The 19933-nt window shown below is 46.0% G+C and overlaps 1 pseudogene; it reads right to left on the minus strand.

The window, feature by feature from the left end:
• Nucleotides 1-5197: 5197 nt before the first annotated feature.
• LOC148068774 (chromatin assembly factor 1 subunit B-like) lies at nucleotides 5198-7257 on the minus strand (annotated as a pseudogene).
• Nucleotides 7258-19933: the final 12676 nt, after the last annotated feature.

Genomic DNA, 19933 nt, shown 5'->3' on the forward strand with positions numbered 1-19933 from the left:
ACTGAGTCAAAAACGAAACTCACTACGATTGGTCAAAGCTAGAGGGTTTGTCATCAAATAACATCACGTTCCTCTTTCTGATTGGCTCAAAGGACACAGGAAGAAAAATGAGCCAATCACCTCAGAGGATAGTACCTCCCTCTGACGAACCCGCTTCAATCAGGTGACAAAACAAGGAAGAGTGCGCGAAAACAAGAAAGAAACAAAAACACATGTATTATTTTTAACTATCATAAATAAACTCTCGTTCGACCCGGACAGAAAAACGATGGGAGGCGAACACTTTACAACGAATACGAAACAGTTAACGGTGAAATGTACGGAACTTCAAAACAAAAGAAAGTGAAACAAGAAAATACAACGATTAAAATTGAGTGTCACAGTCACGCAATTTTATCCATTCTCACACCACGATTTTGGTTTCTATGTTAGTATTTATTTATTTATTTTTCCCGAAGGAAATCTCCAGAGGGATTAATAAAGTCAATTTATCTATTTAGTTATTTCCTTTAAATTTCCTAGTTCATATTGTGTGCAGCTAGCGGTGTAAAGTTGCAAATCTTAATTTCAATTCCAATAAATCAGAATGGAATATGAAAACGAAAATAATAGTCTTTCAAGTCTTGCTTCTTCTTGTGTAGTGAATACATCTAGCCTGGATATTTTCTTGTGTCTGGACCTTTATCCAAATATCCAAATAATAATAATAAAAATTATAAATAAAGGAAATTTCCTTTTAATTAATTCAAAGTTAACTCTTGAAATCTTAACTCCAAATGATTAAAAAAAATACAGCAACAGTTTGTTCTGAAACAATGATTAGATTAGATTATATAGACTTTATTAATCCCTATGGAGAGTATTGATGTGTTAGGTTTCTATTTTATCCCCCCTCCCAACTACACATTATGTAAATTATTTTATTCCAAAGGTTCCATACAATAACACACTTGGATCATTTATACCATCAAGGTCGCAGGTTTGCTCCCTAGAAGCCTGTTCTGGCATAGAAACATCTCCCCAAATTCCTTTCTTACACATGGAGCAAACAAACACCAGCATTAACGTAATTATAATACTGTTATATGTGGTTAAGTAAATTTGATAAACATACTTATATTCAACACTTTCCATCAGATACATACAGTATGTGAAAGGGTATGAAGAACATGATTTAAATATGAATTCCACATTAAATAACCTACACATTCACAAAAAGTTAAATCCCTTATTTGGTTTTCGGTGGTGTGGTCAGGTGATATCCAGGTGGCTTTGTGGATGGGTTTATAGGGGAAAACAGTCCCTCCTATGACTAGATTGTTGTCAGCACATACGTCTGCAAATTTCTCTCCATTTTCGTTCATGATGCCAAGTCCATGCTTTCCCATAGCCAGTTCGTATCCATTGTTGTTATTTCCCACCTTCGCATTCATGTCGCCCATGAGTAAGAGAAGGTCTTTTTCTTTTCTGGTCTGGAGTAGATGTTGTAACTGGTTGTAGAAGTTGTCCTTTAGTTCCTCATCAGTATTGCATAGCACTGTATGATTTGAAGGTTGTTTCTTTTATGGGTGGTTTGGAATCTTGCAGTGATGATTCTTGAATTGATGGGCTCCCAGCTAATGAGGGCCCTCTGTGCTTCTTTGGAGAGCATAAATGCCACTCCCTCCGTGTGTGGTGCTTTTTCATCTGCGTGTCCAGAGTAGAGTATGGACTCAGCATTGGCCAATTTGACTTCTCCTGACTGGAGCCATCTGGTTTCGCATAGGCCGAGGATAGAAACCCTGTATCTCCTACATCTCCTCTGCAATGACTGTCGTCTTCCCTGCTGTGAACATGGTCCTGATGTTCCAGGTTGCGATGTTGGTAGGGTGCCTAGGGGATAGAAGATTCCGACGCACCTTCTCCATATGGTTTTAAGTGTGCGTCTTCATTTTCTCTTTAGCTTGCATGCCCGAAGAGTCTTCATTTCCTAGGTTGTGGGGTTTCTTTTTCTTCATTAATGTTTCTGTAATCAGTTGAATCCTCTTCACGGGTGATGGCCCATGAGTTTTACCATTGCCCTATTAGCCAGCTTTACCTGTTCCCACCTCTCAAGACGGGGACGTTAGGGTTGGGTTTTTGAGAGGTTTGAGATGTAAATGCTAGAGTGAAATTAATAATAAAAGATTGAATCCAACAGAAACAGATGCTTGAATGATAGAAGGGTTTTTCTCTTACAGCCGAAGCGCATGGCAAAACTTGTGACTGATTTTATGACTTGTGACTGATCATGCTTCACCTGAAGAGCAGGAGAAGAGAATATAGTGAAAAAATGAGTGTGACTAATAGTCACTAATTGTTATCCTCGCCAGCAGAGCCAGCCGGTTCTACTTCATATTGGTGCTCCGCCCTCTAACCGCTTCACTATTGGTTTACCCCGAGGCACCGCCTCGTCTCTGAGAAAGCTTAATGAACTCGCCACCCAGCAGGGGGCAGTCCACTTCCTATAAAGGCGGGAAACACCCACCGCACATCCTCCTGAAGTGGAATGTGATGATGGCGAATGAATATTGAAGTGAACAAATGTGTGTGCATGAAGTGCTAAGACTCCCTGAAGAGGGTAGACACACATGTCTGCTTCGTTTGCCTAGGCCCAAATCACACGATGACTGATTATGTTGCCTGCCGAGCGCTTCCCACGGCTTTTGACAGTGATGGGAAGCGTTCGAGGCTTGTCGACCCAAGCCGCCTCAGCGATCATGATTATGATCAAGACAGGTTAACGCAATGTTGTTTAAGAAAAACTAACAACATGGCAGTCCTGTGCGGTGCACTCGACAAGCTCACGTTCCAACGTGATGAGAAGAAAAAGGTTGTTGGGCCCTGATGAGTCGAGCTGAGTCGTCCCTCGATTGTGAACAGACCGCGACGAGGAGAACGACTGGCTTGCTGCATGGAGTCGGCCATGAGGTATGCAAGAGCGATCCAGGTATGCATCTCTTGCAGGCCACATTGCCCTCCTGCAGCGCACTCGACGGGTTCACCTGAGAGAGATGTTAGTAGTGTGCATGTGTTTCTGCCTGTGAGTGTGACGTATTCACAGACATCATTAGAACCTTTGGCCGCTAATGCTAAGCTAACATGCTCCGCCGTTTATAGACGGCGAGAGTTTCTTCTCAGAACACAGTTCGAAGGAGGTTTTAAACCCCTTCATCCGGGTCATGCCGAGACTGTAATAACGGAGTCTGTCTACACGAATGAGGGGCCGACTCCAACCATGTGTGTTTTATTTCCAAACGAGCAGATGTCCGCGGGGCCGGATTCAGCGGTGTTTACTTCCGCGTCAACAAGCGCTCGTGCCCGACAGAGCTTGACAGCTGATGAGGTAAGTGGAACTAGTCCGGACATGTCTATGTTGACCGGAAGTTGTTTCTTCCCCCACAGTGCTGTCAACAAGCACTGGCACCGTGGAGGACGTCACGTATGGCGGCGGAAAAAAAGAAAACGGCATGGAACTGACGCAACATGGCGCCTTTACGCGTGGGTTTTCTCGCCGTTTTGATACCAGGCGAGAGGAGCTATCCCCCCTTCTGGTCGATCATCTGGAGAGGTGCGTGGCGGTTGGATCTCACGATTGATGAGCAGGTCAGGACGGCCAGCGGAGCTTGAGAATGTACTGGACGCGGTGAGTGATGCGGTGCCGACAAATTCTAGTGAATTCAGCTCGAGTACATGCTCTGTTGATTGAAGAGATAGAGAAGCGGCTTAAGTGATGCCCTTTCGTCTACGGGCCGGAGGACAACCCAAAGTTTGTCAGGGCTGCGGTTCTGACAGAACATTATTCGGCTTGGAGTCGCCTGGTTCTACTTTGTTCCAGATGGCAGAGGGAAGTAATCAGGCGGGGCTTTGCGCTCCAATTTGCCCGTCAACCCCCTCGTTTCTCAGGGATTCTCTGGACACGCGTGGCAGAGCAGGAAAAATTATCCTGTCTAAGAAAGAAGGTCTCTACTCTGCTGCAGTAGAGCTGGTTCCTGCAGCAGAGATGATGACAGGGTTTTACTCCCGGTACTTCCTTGTGCCAAAGAAGACCGGGGGTTGGAGGCCGATACTGGACCTCAGCTATTTGAACAAATTCATAGCTACCCGCCCGTTTCGCATGTTGACGGTCAAGAAACTGCTCACAGGTGTTAGTCCAGGAGATTGGATTACATCTATCGACCTGACCGACGCGTACTTTCACATCAAAAGTACTTGCTTTTTGCCCTCGAGAATCGTGTGTTTCAATACACTCGACTCCCGTTCGGCTACTCTCTGGCACCCAGGACCTTCACCCCGGGGGCGCTCTGGTTACCAGAGCTGGTGCGCATGGCGGTCAGGGACCCGTGGGCCATCCCTTGGGCCCCCGCTGCCCTGGGCCGGCCTCTCAAAGTGTAGCTCCTGCACGGTACGAGCTGACCAGCGTGTGGAGAACGCCTGGGCCCCGTCGACACGCAGGCTTTATGCCACAAAGTGGGGGATTTTCTCCTGCTGGTGTGCAGACAGGTACTTGGACCCCAGCTCCTGTTTGGTCTCAGATCGGCCATTATCCGGGCCTACCAAGCAGCGGGTGGATCTGCTCCTATTGGACTGAGGGCACATTCCACCCGTGGGGTGGCAGCCTCAGTGGCTCTTTTGCGGGGTGTGGCAGCAGAGGACTTCTGCTCAGCTGCTTCTTGGGCGTCCATGTCAACCTTTGCTAAGGCCTATCTCCTCGACGTGACGACAGGATCAGTAGCTCATACGGTTTTGAGGGCTGCTGTGCCCCCCTCGAGGCCCACTGCTCCAGTAGACTTGGATACTGGGCTAGCTGGGCCCTAGCGATGCTGCTTCAGGAGCGGCGTCCAGCTGGGGGTACATTTATCCCGTCAGGCTTCCTCTGGGTTTAAACCAATAGCGAAGCGGTTAGAGGGCGGAGCACCAATATGAAGTAGAACCCCTGAGTTATCTATCATAATCTCAGGTTCTATGAATTGGTGCTAAGCCCTCTAACCTCGTCGCCCAGCGGCCGCCCTTCTCGAGTTTTCAGTTGGTGGAAGTGATTATGATAGATAACTCAGGGGATTTTATTTTTTAATAAAATTGTACAAGGCAGATGTCACCTCTCCCTCAGCAGGCGACCCAGACGACAGCTTGCTGACACTGACAGCTTTCTTCTTAGTGTGAGCACTGTACACACGCATTACTCTGAGGACGACAAAGAGACCGGGTCAACAACAGAGCGTCCAATAGTCACACCGTTCCTCACCTGTCCGTCCGAGCGTGGCCACGTACTGTCCCAGCGGGTCCCAGCTGACACCCTGCCAGACCCTGCTGCAGAAAAACATTTAGGGGGGAGCATTACATTTTTTCAGGGGGGCAAACTTTTAAACCTAAAAACGTATTGGCTTCAGGCTGCACAATGGCTCTGGGACTACTCGCACAGTACGGAGAAATAATTCTCCCATTACTAAAAAGTGACGGTTGATCTCAAAATCTAAAAAAAAATAACAACCAACAACAAAGTTTAGTTCTGTGTCAATTTATTAAACTAAAGCACCATAGAGCTTCACTTCTACTAAAAACATAAGCACTGAAGTCAACCTGAACACTGGATTGAACCATCAAATAAGATTTCATCTTACTGAACAAAATCATGTTAGGTGTGATGTGTGATCTGTTTGACTACTTGATGAAGCCCAGTTGCTGAAAAATATGTTTTTTAAAGTTCCCCAAATGACCAACATGACAATACAGGCTCATTCTACAGGAGCCTTGTTTTTAAAAGGTACAATAAAAACAATACTGAACTTTCACCGAGCCCAAGTTCAAGGCAGGTGTCTTGGTGAGTTTAAGTAAAGGCTTTAGCTGCAGCTACTCTCTCAGTTTGAATGTTCACTCCAGTGTTCAGGTTGACTTCAGTGCTTGTGTTTTCAGTAGACATGGATGGTGCTGCTTCCATCTCGCTCTCCTTGTTACTTTTTCTTGTCAGGGTATTACGGATGTCCATACTAAAAACCAAAACCAATTACTGACTCTATCAGCAACTGTAACCATTAATGTCAAATGACAAAAAATAACTGCAGTGGAACCTAATTACCACTTGGGTATGCTGTTCTCTTGACATTGATGGATGTGTGTTGGGAGATCGGAGAAGATAATAAACAAACATATTTTGAATCCCTGATTGCTGTTAGCGTCGTTGTGTGTTCTCACATGAAAATAACTAAAGCGTTGAAATACAACATTGTACATTTACATCACCTGTAATAGGCCAGCGTTTTGGCTTCGTTCGGCAGGGCAGAGGGTTGACCACTCTTATGTAAAAAAAAACGACCTTCCTCCCAGGGCGGGCACGGCTGACCCTGGGGGCGGGCACGGCCCCCCAATTCTCGCCCATGCCGCCGGGTCTGCAACCTGCACGTAGCTCTTTTGGTCGTTCAGGATGGACAACTTCTGTCCTGTTACACCAGCAGACAACCATCAGTCAGGTCAAAAGAATGAACTTTTTGTCTCACTTACCTTTGCCAGCGTCCCACAAGATGGCAGTGTTGTCTACCGAACCGGACACCATCAGGTTTCCATCACGGCTACAGCAGATGCCATACACATCCTCAATGTGGCCCCTGAAGAATCAAAGCCGTTTTCACAAAAACAAAAGCCAATAAACAAAGAACTCGTGTTTGGTTTCTCTTATGATGATTGGAAAAAAAAAAATTATTACACAGACACATGTATGTATAAAGAAATGTGTGTTTCTATGTGCACAATGTTTGTAAACAACTGGCATAACTAAGGTATCTTCTACATAACTATATTTGGCTGCTGTGCCTAATTGCTGACAAGTTGTGGCAGTTAAATATGACACTTGTGAGGCAGAATTTCTCTTATTGTGGTCAACCAATCGGTCGCTATGCAGAGATGTGTGCCAATACTTGGGACCATGATGGTAGAAGCAGCAGCAACAACAATACCCCCCCCCACGCCTTACTCACCTGAGCGTCTTCACTACTGTTCAGCTGAGAATCTTGCTCTTCCTGGAAAGCCATGGTCTGCTCCAGCTCTTTTGAGTCGTTCAGCCTTCACAGGAGAATGGCCGCATATAGCACTACAGACACAACTGTGCTCAATAACGACACACACACACACCACTAATTGTCACTCACTCAAATGACAAAGGAGTCCATCGATGCCGCGTTGGAAGTCAAAGCTGTAGACAGGTTCCTTGTTGTGCCAAGCAATCTAACACGTTACCACCTTCATCTTCAGTCTTGGCTGCTTCAACTCTAGATGCTGGCGTTTTCTGTAAAAACAGAGAGAGAAGAGCTTTGTCCAAACTGACATTTAAACATCAAGAAGTGACTTTCATTTAAACAAACTAACTGAAATGTACTTTTTATTTCCATTAAAGTAGCGAGTGGACAGGCTATCATTTTTTGTATGTGTCTGAGAAAAAAAAAAAATATATATATACAGGTATATACACATATACACATTGGCGGGCCGTGCATTTCACACGCGATCATTATGACTCCACGGCTATAGAAACCATCAATATTACACAGAAATGCAGTATAACAGGGCGTTGCATCACAGAAAGGTATCTCATGTAGCAAGAAAGAATGTCATTACTAAAGCAAGAAACCCAATTAGGACAATTCAACAAGTCTCTTTTCACTGTAGCCACAGCTGCCATACATACATAATCTCTAGCAGAAACATCAATATTAACCTAATTAAATGACAAAAATATTAAAACGTTTAAATAAAATGCATTACTCATCAAAACTACTGATTTTTTGTAAGCAAAGTCCATCCTCCTTTCTTTCTTCAAGAAGAGTTCGATTACTCTGTTGTACAGTTTATCTGTGCGTTTCAGCTCCAACAATAAGTCCCTTTCTATCGCCATGGAGGTTAATGCTGAAAGTCAAGTCTGTCCAGTCGTGTTTCTGGAGTAAGTTTTTATTCGCTTCAGGGCGGAGAATGTCCGCTCGACAGAAGCATTGGACACCGGGATGGTCACCGCTCGTAGTTGCTGACTTGAAAGTGGCGGACAAACCCTTTTCCCGGCTGGGACAGACTTCGCTAGCTTAGAAGTCTGCCGACCGTTCATCACAATGTCCAGTTTTTCTGGAAAAGTCTGTCTTGAAAATGGTTTTGTGACCAAATCAATTTCTTCTCCTCCGTCAGCCATTGTGGGTTGTTAAAAAAGTTATGAAATCCACTCACAAAATATTTTAGTTTGTGCCGCTATGCATAGATGCTTTGCTGGCTCTGACTAGTATTTCTCTGACCATCCAATCAAAGGACGTGAAAATGCCGACGTCACTGGACGCCTGCTAGATGGCCTCGGTGTTGCCAACTAGAAATCTGATTGGTTAAAGCAACAGCGTCATTGCCACTTACTTCTAACTACAGACGCCAGCACTATGGATTCTGAAGGCGTCAAGGCAGATTTTTGACCCTGGCAACAAATGATGGCTGAAATATGATTGTATAAAAGCTCTAACATAAACATACACTAGTGGAAGCAGCGCAACCAAGAGAAAAGCTATGAAATGAAGAGAAAGACTCTTAGATTAAAAATTATTATACACTATACGTATACGCCATACTTGAATTAATGCTAAAAGATAATCAAAATATAAAGTACAAACTACTAGCTTAATCTTAGATCTTAAACGTTTGAATACACATTCACAATCAACATTTCACTCCAGACTGATACACTGTTTCAAGCAAAGCTTGGAACAGAATTAGAGTCATGACAGCGATTACTTTAACATCTGTCCGTCTGCCCGTTTCACACCTGGGGGTGTGAAACAAAGAGCGAAGCAGGACACACCCAGGAAAGGGGGGCTGGAAGACAAAGGCATAAACCCACGCAACAGGGAAGCAAGGAAGTTACTCTCCAGGTGACCGAGACATGGACAAACTTGAAAGAACCATCTGGCGACCCCCTGGACGGAGAACTTTCCCTTAAATATAGCGATGCTCTACAATACGGGACCATCTTTCCCGGAGCTGTTGACCTGTAGAGCTGCCGGCAAAGAGTATATCCGATCGATCGTAAAAGTTTGTATCTTTGTTTGACTTGAAGACTTGAAGCGGCGAATAAACGACCCGTTACACTCTGAATTGACCCTTTTTCTCCATTAAGCAAAGTATTAAGACCCGGATGTGACGTCGTGTTGGAGCGACGGAAACAGACTCCAGTTTTACCCGTTTTAAGACTATTGGAAATAATTTAATACATAACACATGAATCCTTCTTTGGCTATGGATCGTAATACTGAGTTTTTCGGACCGCTTCTGTTCTGACGTTGTCGGCATCCTAAGTTCCTAACGTGAGTTTTTCTTGATCTTCTTTTAGTTGTCGGCCAGCCGCACACCTGCCTCCGTCCTGAGTTCCTGTGTACCTGTTTTCTATTATGGATATGTTTTTTTTTTTGACACCTGTTCTTAGGCACGTTTTGGATTTGTACCTTTTTTTGTGATTGCGTTTTCTCACTTCTTACGTACTGTATTAAATCTCTCTGGATTTCTACCTGAAATCTCTGTACTGTTTCCGCTTCTGGGTCTCTCGACTTTGAACACCGGACAGAATACTCTGGCCAAGAAATGGACCCAGCGGAACTAAAGGAGCTCCGCAGAGGTCTCGGCTCTCAAGGTACAAGATGAGATGTGTTTTCGAAATGCCTTATCGTTCTTCCGCTGTTTTTACTCGTAATTTACTTTGCCTAAAACAAGGTGATGAATCTGTTGGGCAATATTCGATAAGTTTTCTGATCTTAGCTGCCGAGATTGGATGGAATGAGCCCGCTCTCATAACTGCTTTTACCCAGGGGTTAAATAACTCTGTCAAGGATCTGCTGGCCATTCGAGATGAACCTGATGGTTTAGAGGCTGTTGTTAGCCTATCCATTAAGATAGATAATAGGCTGAGGGAACGCTGCAGGGAACAAAGATGCTTTCTCTCCTCTTCCTTTCCTCTGTAACCGACCAGTTCCTCGGATGACTCCCATGACCTCTACGCCGCCACCTGACGAGCCAATGCAACTTGGTCGAACACGCTTGACTCCGGAACAGCGTTCACACAGGCTAACAAGGGGGTTACGCCTGTACTGTGGAGAGTCTGGTCACAGACTACATTTCTGTCCTAGTCGTCCTAATGTCAGTGCTCAGCTGGGAGACACCCTCTCTTCCCCTAAACCCTTCTCACTGTATCACTCTACCTGCACTCTTGACGTTCGACATGACTTCAACTTCTGAGACTGTTCTAATAGATTCTGCCGCTGACGACAACTTTATTGAAAAGGACTTCGCTCTTTCCCTTAACTTTCCCCTGCATGAGCTTGACGTTCTCCGACTGATCAGTGCCATTTATGGCAGACCCCCGACTGACTGTTACTCACGAGACTAGGCCCCTGTCCCTCTTTATTTCAGGTAACCATTCTGAAGTGATATGTTGAAGTTAGTTCTTGGTTTGCCTTGGCTTCGTCTTCACAACCCTCACTTTGACTGGGTGAATTCTTCTGTCTTGGTTTGGAGTTCTTCCTGTCATTCTCATTGTCTTCATGCTGCACCTCTAACCTGCCCTCAGCTTCCTGTGTCTTTCTCTCCTGACCTCTCCTGTGTTCCTTCTGAGTTTCACAATTTGTGTGAGGTTTTTAGTAAAGAAAGGGCTCTCTCTCTGCCACCACACCGCCCCTATGACTGCGCTATAGACTTGCTCACTGGCTCTCCTCAACCTTTCAGTAGGCTCTACAATGTATCTCTCCTGGAGAGACAGGCTCTTGAGACTTATATAGGGGAGACACTGGCAGCTGGGTTGTTTCGACCTTACTCATCTTCCCTAGGAGACTCTCAGACCTTGATTTAACTATTGGGGACTAAATAACATTACCATCAAGAATAGGTACCCCCGTCCACTAACTGACCCTTCTTTTGATCCCTTGAACAAGGCTTGGATCTTTATGAAGCTTGATCCATGAAATGCCTATCATTTAGTCCGCATTAGTGAGGGAGACGAGTGGAAGACCGTACTCAAGACCCCCTCTCGGCCATTTTGTATTTGGTAATGTCGTTCGGTCTGACTAACGCCCCCGCTGTTTTCAAAGGACTAATTAATGATGTTCTCAGAGATTTCCTGAATGACTTTGTCTACGTGCATCTTGACGATATTCTTATCTTTTCCAGAACCTCTGAGGAACATCTCTGCCATGTCCGTCACGTTCTACAACACCTATTAGAGAAGTGCGATTTTTGTGTATTGTCTGTATGTTTTCTGGGTTTCATTCTAGAGCAGGGCCAATTAAGGCCTGATCCTAAAGAGATTGAGTCAGTTACTGGCCCGTACCGGGTTCCCGTAAGCAGATTCAACAGTTCCTTGGTTTTGCATACGGGTATGGAGGATGTCACAGCTGTCCGGCGTTGCCTTCCCAGGATCGCCTAGGCCTGTGACAATGCAATGGTGGCTAAACCTAGCCACAGCGCTGCCGAGGAAGGATCGAAAGGCGCTCCTGGATTGAACCATTATGGAGGACTCTGTTTGGTCAGCAGCGGAAAAGCGCCATGGAATCGACGCACCATGGCGCCTTTATGCGCAAGTTTTCTCGACCTTTCTGAGACCATGCGAGGGCGCAGAGTTAGCGCCCCTGCTGGTCGGTCATCTGGAGAGGTGTGTGGCGGTCAGATCTCACAAGAGGGGTCCTTGGACCCCAGCTCCTGTTTGGTCTCTGCTGTCCTGTCTTTCCTGCAAAATTTGCTGGATAATGGACTGACTGTGGCAACACTGAGAGTGTTCGCATCCAACACGTCCTCACACCCAAGGCGTCATACCGTCCGACGCCGTGCAATGTCCCCCTGGCGTCACTAGGGTGACATTACAGGGGGGACAAAAACGTCTGTTTTCGCCTACCCGGGTTACCCAGTAATATACAGATCACTCCCCGACATCGGATTCAAACGACCCGGGTTACATTTGACGCGTCGCCCACCTCTTCGTTGCCATGGTAATTTGACATGACGTGTCGCTGTTGTCCTTTGGCTACCGTAATTCTAGAACTATGAAGCGCACTTGAAATGTCTAATGTCAACACTGCGATTCTAACTGATTGTGCTTAACGACCTCAAACCACTTTAAGGAGGTACACAGTGAACATAAATCGGAAAAAATGCTTAATTTTAATTTTTGAAGCTTGGATTGTTCACGCATCGCGGAAGTCAAGAGGCTCTCGCGGATTAATACATGCTTAAAAGGTCCTGTAAAAGTGACTATATTGTATATTTGTAGGTGTTTCAACTCCATAATGTTGACATTGTTTTATGAATGAATAAAATAAAGTCTGGATGTGCTATTTTGCTTGATCCTCTTTATAATCCGGTGCGCTTTTCTATGAAAATAGAACCTTTCATTGAGATTGCATTTATGGACATGTTTTCTTTTTATTTAGCTGCGATTATGAGCGTCTACGTGACGTTTGTCAACAGTAATCGCGATCCTGCAGCGGTGACGTCACACACGCTAATAAACTGATCGTGCAGGAATGTAGAGCCGTCACACCACAGGAATAAAATTAGATATTGTGCTTGTTTGTTTAAAAGCGCCATGGAATACAATTGTAGATCTGTGCTTGTATAAAGACCGACTTAAGTTTAGTTTAAGTTTAGTGTCAGCTAAAAAGTTTTCAAACTGCCGCACACGTAACTTCCACCAAACCTCCGGATGTTGACGTCACACTTGTTGACAAAGATCGATAGCATTTTGTCCTCACGTTTGTGCAGTAACTTGACGGAACCAGGTGCGCGTCACTCGTCTATTGAGGTAAGATATAATTATTGCTTTAAGTCGACTCAGAAATAATGTTTCATTGCGTGTAACTTTCTGTGGTGCGTTAACACGTGAGCTAGTATGTTAAAACTTAGCTTTTAAACTATAATGCAACTCACACACGTATTTTGTTTGTTATTTTGAAAGGACGAAAATATATTTATATTCAAATAAAAAGTTTGCTATATCGGTGGGTCATGGTAGGCGATTTATTTTATTAATATTCAAGATATTGATTTAATTTAACACTTCCACATATTAATACAGATAACATATTTATCGTATTTAAGTATATAAGTATAAGTTTATTTGAACCCTTTTGAATGAGGGATTTGATCTTTTGTTGTTTTCTTTAAATGAAAGAATATATATATAATAATAATGAAAAGTAATTTAAATTCCAGCATAAAGAGGTAAACCAGATGGAAACACCATCAAACAATGGATGAAGGAAACATGGAGAGCTTATCAGACCAGACCTGCTTGACATGAAACCTTTCTCTCTGTGGTTCCTGACAAATGATTTCAAATGTGAAGTAAGTGAGTAAGTAATATTTGTAACATAGTTAACACAAACTTGTAAACCTACAGCATATCCCATCATGGAAATAATCTAAACTGCAATTCTATGTTCTTTTCTAGGTGAGATGGAGTGCTGCATATCAGGTGCTGGACTAACCATCGGAGGTGGAAGGGGTCAACACATGTCAAAAGCAGGTGAGCTGGTTACATTATACACACTTTGGTCAATAAAATAGTATATAATATAATATATAATATAATAATATAATGATAAATACATTTCTGTGGCAGGACGCACTGACATACTGACACGCTTATGGTCAAGGTTTTCTGGCTTCTGTTGTTGGAAACACTTGGTCGTGCCCATCAAGGTGGAAGGGGTCTTTTTCAATAGATTTTACACTTCAAATTATCAGAATCATACGACTTCATTAATACAATGTTTTCCAGGTTCTGTTGACTTTCAGACAAAGAGGATTCGACGTTGTTATGGCAGTAAGGAGACGGCAGGAAGTGAAAGATTCTTGAGAAGGAGATGAACCAACACTGGTCTCTGTCAAGTCGTTGTGATTCCCTGAAAGAGTTGTTTCGCATGGCAGCGTCACAGCAAGGTAAGAGTTTATTTAGCAAGTGAAGAACAGAACTACAGCTGATCATTCTTATTGTCTTATTCTTTTAAGATGCACCATGGGCTTGACTGGTGAGGCTTTGAAGGATCTTCAGAGCATTTTAGGAGCAGCAGCAAGTCAGCATGATGTCACTCGAACCATGACTCGGACCAGAAACTACTACACACAAGTCTTGGCTGAGGACGAGACCATCAACATTGTGCAGATTGACTCTGATGGTTACTCGTGACATTTGTGACGATCTGTGAACATTAGTTTGATATGAAACCTGTAATAAAGCACAATTTGATATCATTTTGAATAATGCTCCCATAGTATTCATCATCACTGCAGGTCATTTGTAGTGAAAATGACTATTGGTGATTTAAAAGTTAGTGGGCGGAGCACCAATGAAGTAGAACCCCTGAGTTATCTATCATAACCTCAGGTTCTACGAATTGGTGCGAAGCCCTCTAACGGCTTCGCTATTGGTTTACCCCGAGGCACCGCCTCGTCTCTGAGAAAGCTTAATGAACTCGCCACCCAGCAGGGGGCAGTCCACTTCCTATAAAGGCGGGAAACACCCGCCGCACTTCCTCCAACTGAAAACTCAGCGAGAAGGGCGGCCGCTGGGCGACGAGGTTAGAGGGCTTCGCACCAATTCGTAGAACCTGAGGTTATGATAGATAACTCAGGGGTTCTACTTCATTGGTGCTCCGCCCTCTAACGGCTTCGCTATTGGTTTAAACCCAATGCGAAGCCTGACGGGATAAATGTACCCCCAGCTGGACGCCGCTCCTGAAGCAGCATCGCTAGGGCCTTGCCAGCCCAGGATCCAAGTCTACTGGGGCCGTGGGCCTCGAGGGGGCCCAGCAGCGCTCAAAACCGTATGAGCTATTGATCCCGGCGTCACGTCGAGGAGATTAGGCGTTAGCAAGGTTGACGTGGACGCCCAAGAAGCAGCTGAGCAGATGACCTCTGCTGCCACACCCAGTGAAGAGCCACTGAGGCTGTCACACCACGGGTGGAATGTGCCCTCAGTCCGCTAGGAGCAGATCCACCCGCTGCTTGGTAGGCCCGGATAATGGCCGATCTCACCCAAAGAGAAACCTCTGGGAGGAGATCGCCTCACCCCGTCGGCATCTACTGCGGCAGATGAATAGGGCATCAGAGCGCCTAACACAGCCACCCGCAGCAATGACACCGATGACTCCTCGACGCCAAGAAAAGACTCAGGGCTAGTGGAGAGAGCACAAGCTCACTCGCTCTCTTCGTCGTTATTAGTGTCAGAAGGAGCGATACCTTGAAGACAAGATGTTCAGTGGGACTTGGTCAAGAGGCTCGAAGGTCGGGCCTGTGAGAGAGTCCAGTACAAACTGGAGATCCCACAGAGAGCTGGAAGGCCTTGCAGGAAGTCGAAGCCTGCAGGCACCCCGTAAGAAAAAGGCGCCACCAGAGGGTGGGCGCGAGCCGAAGCACCCTCAACCCGAAATGCCTTGTTGCTATGACTGATGCGAACACTCTCAGTGTTGCCAAGTCCGTCCGCTATCCAGAAAAAGTTACAGGAAGACAGGACAGCAGAGACCAACAGGAGCTTGGGTCGAAGGACCGGTCTGCACACCAGCGGGAGAAAATCCCCCACTTCGAGGCATAAGCCTGCGTGTCGACGGGGCCCAGGCGTTCTCCAGCGTGTGGAGAACGCCCGGGTCCAAGTCCCGCTCAGCTCGTCCCGTGCAGGAGCCACACTTTGAGTGGCCGGCCCAGGGCAGTGGGGGCCTAAGTGATGGCCCACGGGTCCCTCATGCGCACCAGGGAGTCTGGCGCTACCAGTGTTAAGCTCAGCCCCTCCCGCCTCGTCCTCCGAACTAAGGGGAGGAGGAGCCGCGGAGGAGGGAAGGCGAACAATAGTCCGGCCGGCCAACTCAAGTGGGCTAAAGCGTCCACGCCTAGTGGGGGCAATCTGATGCCCTGAGGGAGAACCAGAGAGGACATCTGAAGTTCTACTTGCTGGCAAAGAGGTCTGCCACCGGGTGACCGAACCAAGACCATATCTCGGCTCTCCACTGCCTCGGACAGACCCTATTCGTCGTGGACGGCCCCCACCCGACAGTCTGTCCAGGGTGGCAATATGGCTCAACACCTTCTGTGTGTGAGCGAACTTTCTGCCTCTGACCTGGCAAGGATCAGCCAGTCGTCCAGATAGGTCAAGATCCTTACCCCATTCACTCTTAATGGCTCCAGTGCCGCCTCCACACACTTGGTGAAGGTCCCGGGTGCCAGAGAGTAGCCGAACGGAAGTCGAGTGTATTGAAACACACGATCCTCAAGGGCGAAACGCAAGTACTTTCGATGTCTCTTGACTATCGGTATGTGAAAGTCCTAGTAGTATTGACCGTCAACATGCGAAACGGGCGGGTAGCTATGAATTTGTTCAAATAGCTGAGGTCCAGAATGGGCCTCCAACCCCCGGTCTTCTTTGACACAAGGAAGTACCGGGAGTAAAACCCTGTCATCTCGGCTGCAGGAACCAGTTCTACGACCTCCTTCTGCAGCAGAGTAGACACCTCGTTTCTCAAACAGGATAATTTCTCCTGCTCCGCCACACGAGTCCAGAGAATCCCTGAAAAAACGCAGGGGTTGACGGGAAAATTGGAGCGCATAGCCCCGCATATTAATCCCCCCAGCCATTTGGAATGAAGTAAAACCAGGCGACTCCAAGCCGTATAATGTTCTGTCAGAACCACAGCCCTGGCGAACTTTGGGTTGTCCTTCGGCCCACCCCCGCGAACGTCCAAGAGCGGGCCGTAGACGAAAGGGCATCACACAAGCCGCGTCTCTATCTCTTGAATCAACAGAGCATGTACTCGAGTTGGATTCACTAGAACCCCCACTCTCATACATAAAATCCGGCTCTGTGGGAGAAACGCGCAAGGGCGCGTGAGAAACCTCAGATGCGTGTCGTGCGTGTTCCCTTTCCCCCCCGGAAGTCTTCCCAACTCCCTGAGCACTTCTTAGTGTCACCGGAGCTGACAAAACCCGCAATGTGGAGGAATGTGCTGGAGAATTAAACCGGAGCTGATGTGAGTTCAGAATAGGTCGCGCGCGCGTCGGCACCGCATCACTCACCAAGTCCAGTACATTCTCAAGCTCCTCTGGCGGTCCTGACCTGCTCATCACTCGTGAGATCCGACCGCCACGCACCTCTCCAGTTGATCGACCAGAAGGGGTGAAAGCTCCTTGCCCTCGCCTGGTCTCAGAACGGCGAGAAAACTCGCGCGTAAAAGCACCATGTTGCGTCAGTTCCATGGCGTTTTCTCTTTTCCGCCGCCATACGTGACGTCCTCCACGGTGCCAGTGCTTGTTGACAGCGCTGTGGGGGAAGGAACAACCTCCGGTCAACAGACATGTCCGTACTAGTTCCACTCACCTCAGCTGTCAAGCTCTGTCGGGCACGAGCGCTGGTCGACGCGGAAGTAAACACAGCTGACTAACATACCAGCCCCTAATTGCTTATTACACAGCAATTACCAAAATCATACATCATGGAGCCATTATAACCAAATATAGGACGTCTGTCCCATGCAAATTGCATACTTTAGTCCATGTGTTAAATACTCAAGTTCATATTTGTAAATCCAGCAAGATCCTGGGGTCTGGAACTTAAAGTCTAATCCGGAACATATCCGTAACATAAAGTCATATAGCCCCTCATCCAGCAGTCAGAGGTGCACCTGAAAGAAAGAAAGAAAGAAAGAAAGAAAGAAAGGGGCTTTGGTAGACTCAGTCAGCTGACTTCAGCAGCAGACAGAGCTTTGTGATTGGTCTTTGGATGATGTTGGTCTTCGTTTGAACCAAGACACTGCGTACAAGACCCTTTGCTCCTGGAAGGGCCTTGACCACACGTCCGAGTAGCCAAGAGTTCCTCGGTGCATTGTCATCAATTATGACGACATTATCTCCCGCGGTGAAATTCCTTCGGATTTTATTCCATTTGTGCCTTTCCTGCATTAGTGGAACGTATTCCCTGGTCCATCGTTTCCAGAACAGGTCTGCCAGGTATTGTACCTGTCTCCACCTCCTGCGTGTGTATAGATCCTCTCTCTGGAACAGTCCTGGGGGGATTATTGGACATGTTTTCAATTGGAGTAAATGATTCGGAGTGAGGGGTTCTAGGTCATTCGGGTCATTTGTCACCGTTGTGATTGGTCTATCATTCATGATTGCTTCGACCTCACACAAGGCTGTCTGTAGAGCTTCATCGTCCAATGTTTGTTCCTTTAAGATGGAGTACAGAATCTTTTTGACCAATCTTATGAGTCTCTCCCACACTCCGCCGTGGTGAGGTCCTGAAGGAGGGTTAAAGGTCCAGTCAATTCCTTCCTTGAGTAATGCTCTTTGGATTTTGCCATTGTCCAATAGCTTCACAGATTCCTCCAACTCCTTTTGTGCGACAATGAAGTTAGTGCCTTGATCTGACCTGATACTTTTTATTGATCCTCTGCGACAGATGAACCGGCGGATAGCATTGATGCATGCATCTGTGTTTAGGAAACTGGCCACTTCCAGATGGATAGCACGGCTTACCAGGCAAGTAAAGATTACTCCCCATCTTTTGACCTTAGCACGGCCACGTTTAACCTCAATAGGTCCAAAATAATCCACACCTACGTGGGTGAAGGGTGGAAGATCTGGTGTTATTCGATCAAGTGGGAGATCAGCCATTTTTTGGTCTCCTGCTTTGGCCTGCAGTCGTCTACAAAACACACAGTTTTTAATGATTCTTCTTGCCAAAGAGTTTTCACCTGACAGCCAATACCGCTGATGGAGTTTAGATAGCATGTGTCCTCTTCCTGAATGACCAACATGTAGGTGGATACTGGTAAGTATTACCTTTGAAACATGAGAATGTTTAGGAAGGATTATTGGGTGTTTAACCTCAAGGGGCATAGCCATTTTACTGGTTCTTCCTCCAACTCTAAGAATACCAGTGTCAATGATTGGATCCAGTTTGCACAGAGAGCTTCCTTTATTGCACTGTTTTCCCTTCTCCAGTGTGGCAATTTCTTCCATGAAATGCAGTCTCTGCTCATGCCCAATGATGGCCTTTTCTGCACTGTCCATGTCCTCTACGGTGAGAGTAAGTGCCTGATTTGAAGGCATTTTGAGCAGAAGCATCTTGTCTTTCAATGACTTTCCATTGTCATGATCAGCTTGCGGGCAAATCCCTTTTTTCTCTGCCATCTGAAAGAGGAGTTTCTTTAACTTCATCATCCAACCTACTGCTCTTTTTAAGCTGTTCCAGGATGAATAGTACTCAATGAGCATACATGTTGGAGTTTTCTCTGTCTGACTTGCAACAATGCTGGTGACAGTCACTTCCCTCCGTACTTCCGGGTAGGATGGAGCCCAGTTCTTTTGGCATTTTAAGTTCATTTTGCTTCAGTCTCTTTCAGGAACTCTGGTCCATGAAGCCAACTTCTTGAAGTCAGGAATGGTTCAATGCTCAGTCCTCGTGATGCATCATCAGCAGGGTTTTGTTTTAGAGTTTACAAACCTCCACTGGTTTACTTTTGACAGGTTTTGTATGACTGCGATTCTGTTGGCCACAACAGTGTGAAACCTTCTGGTCCTATTTCGGATATATTTCAGAACGTTCTGGCTGTCAGTCCAAAAGGTAGACCCTTGGAGGTCCATTTGCAGCTCTGTTTGAATCATTCTGTCCATTCGTGCAGCCAGTGTAGCAGCACTAAGTTCCAATCTGGGGATAGTCATCACTTTGAGTGGCGTGACTTGAGATTTCCCCATTACAAATGCAATATGAACTTCATCTGTTTCATTTGTGATCCTAAGGTAAGTCGCAGTGCCGTAGCCTTGTTCACTAGCATCACAAAAGGTATGCAATTGTGCAGTTTTCACTTGACCAAAATTCTTGGGCTTTAGGCATCTGTCAATGTGAAATCAATCCAGCTACTCTAGA

This window comes from Callionymus lyra, chromosome 12 (genome assembly GCF_982586985.1).
Source record: "Callionymus lyra chromosome 12, fCalLyr1.hap1.1, whole genome shotgun sequence".
Taxonomy (NCBI): domain Eukaryota; kingdom Metazoa; phylum Chordata; class Actinopteri; order Syngnathiformes; family Callionymidae; genus Callionymus; species Callionymus lyra.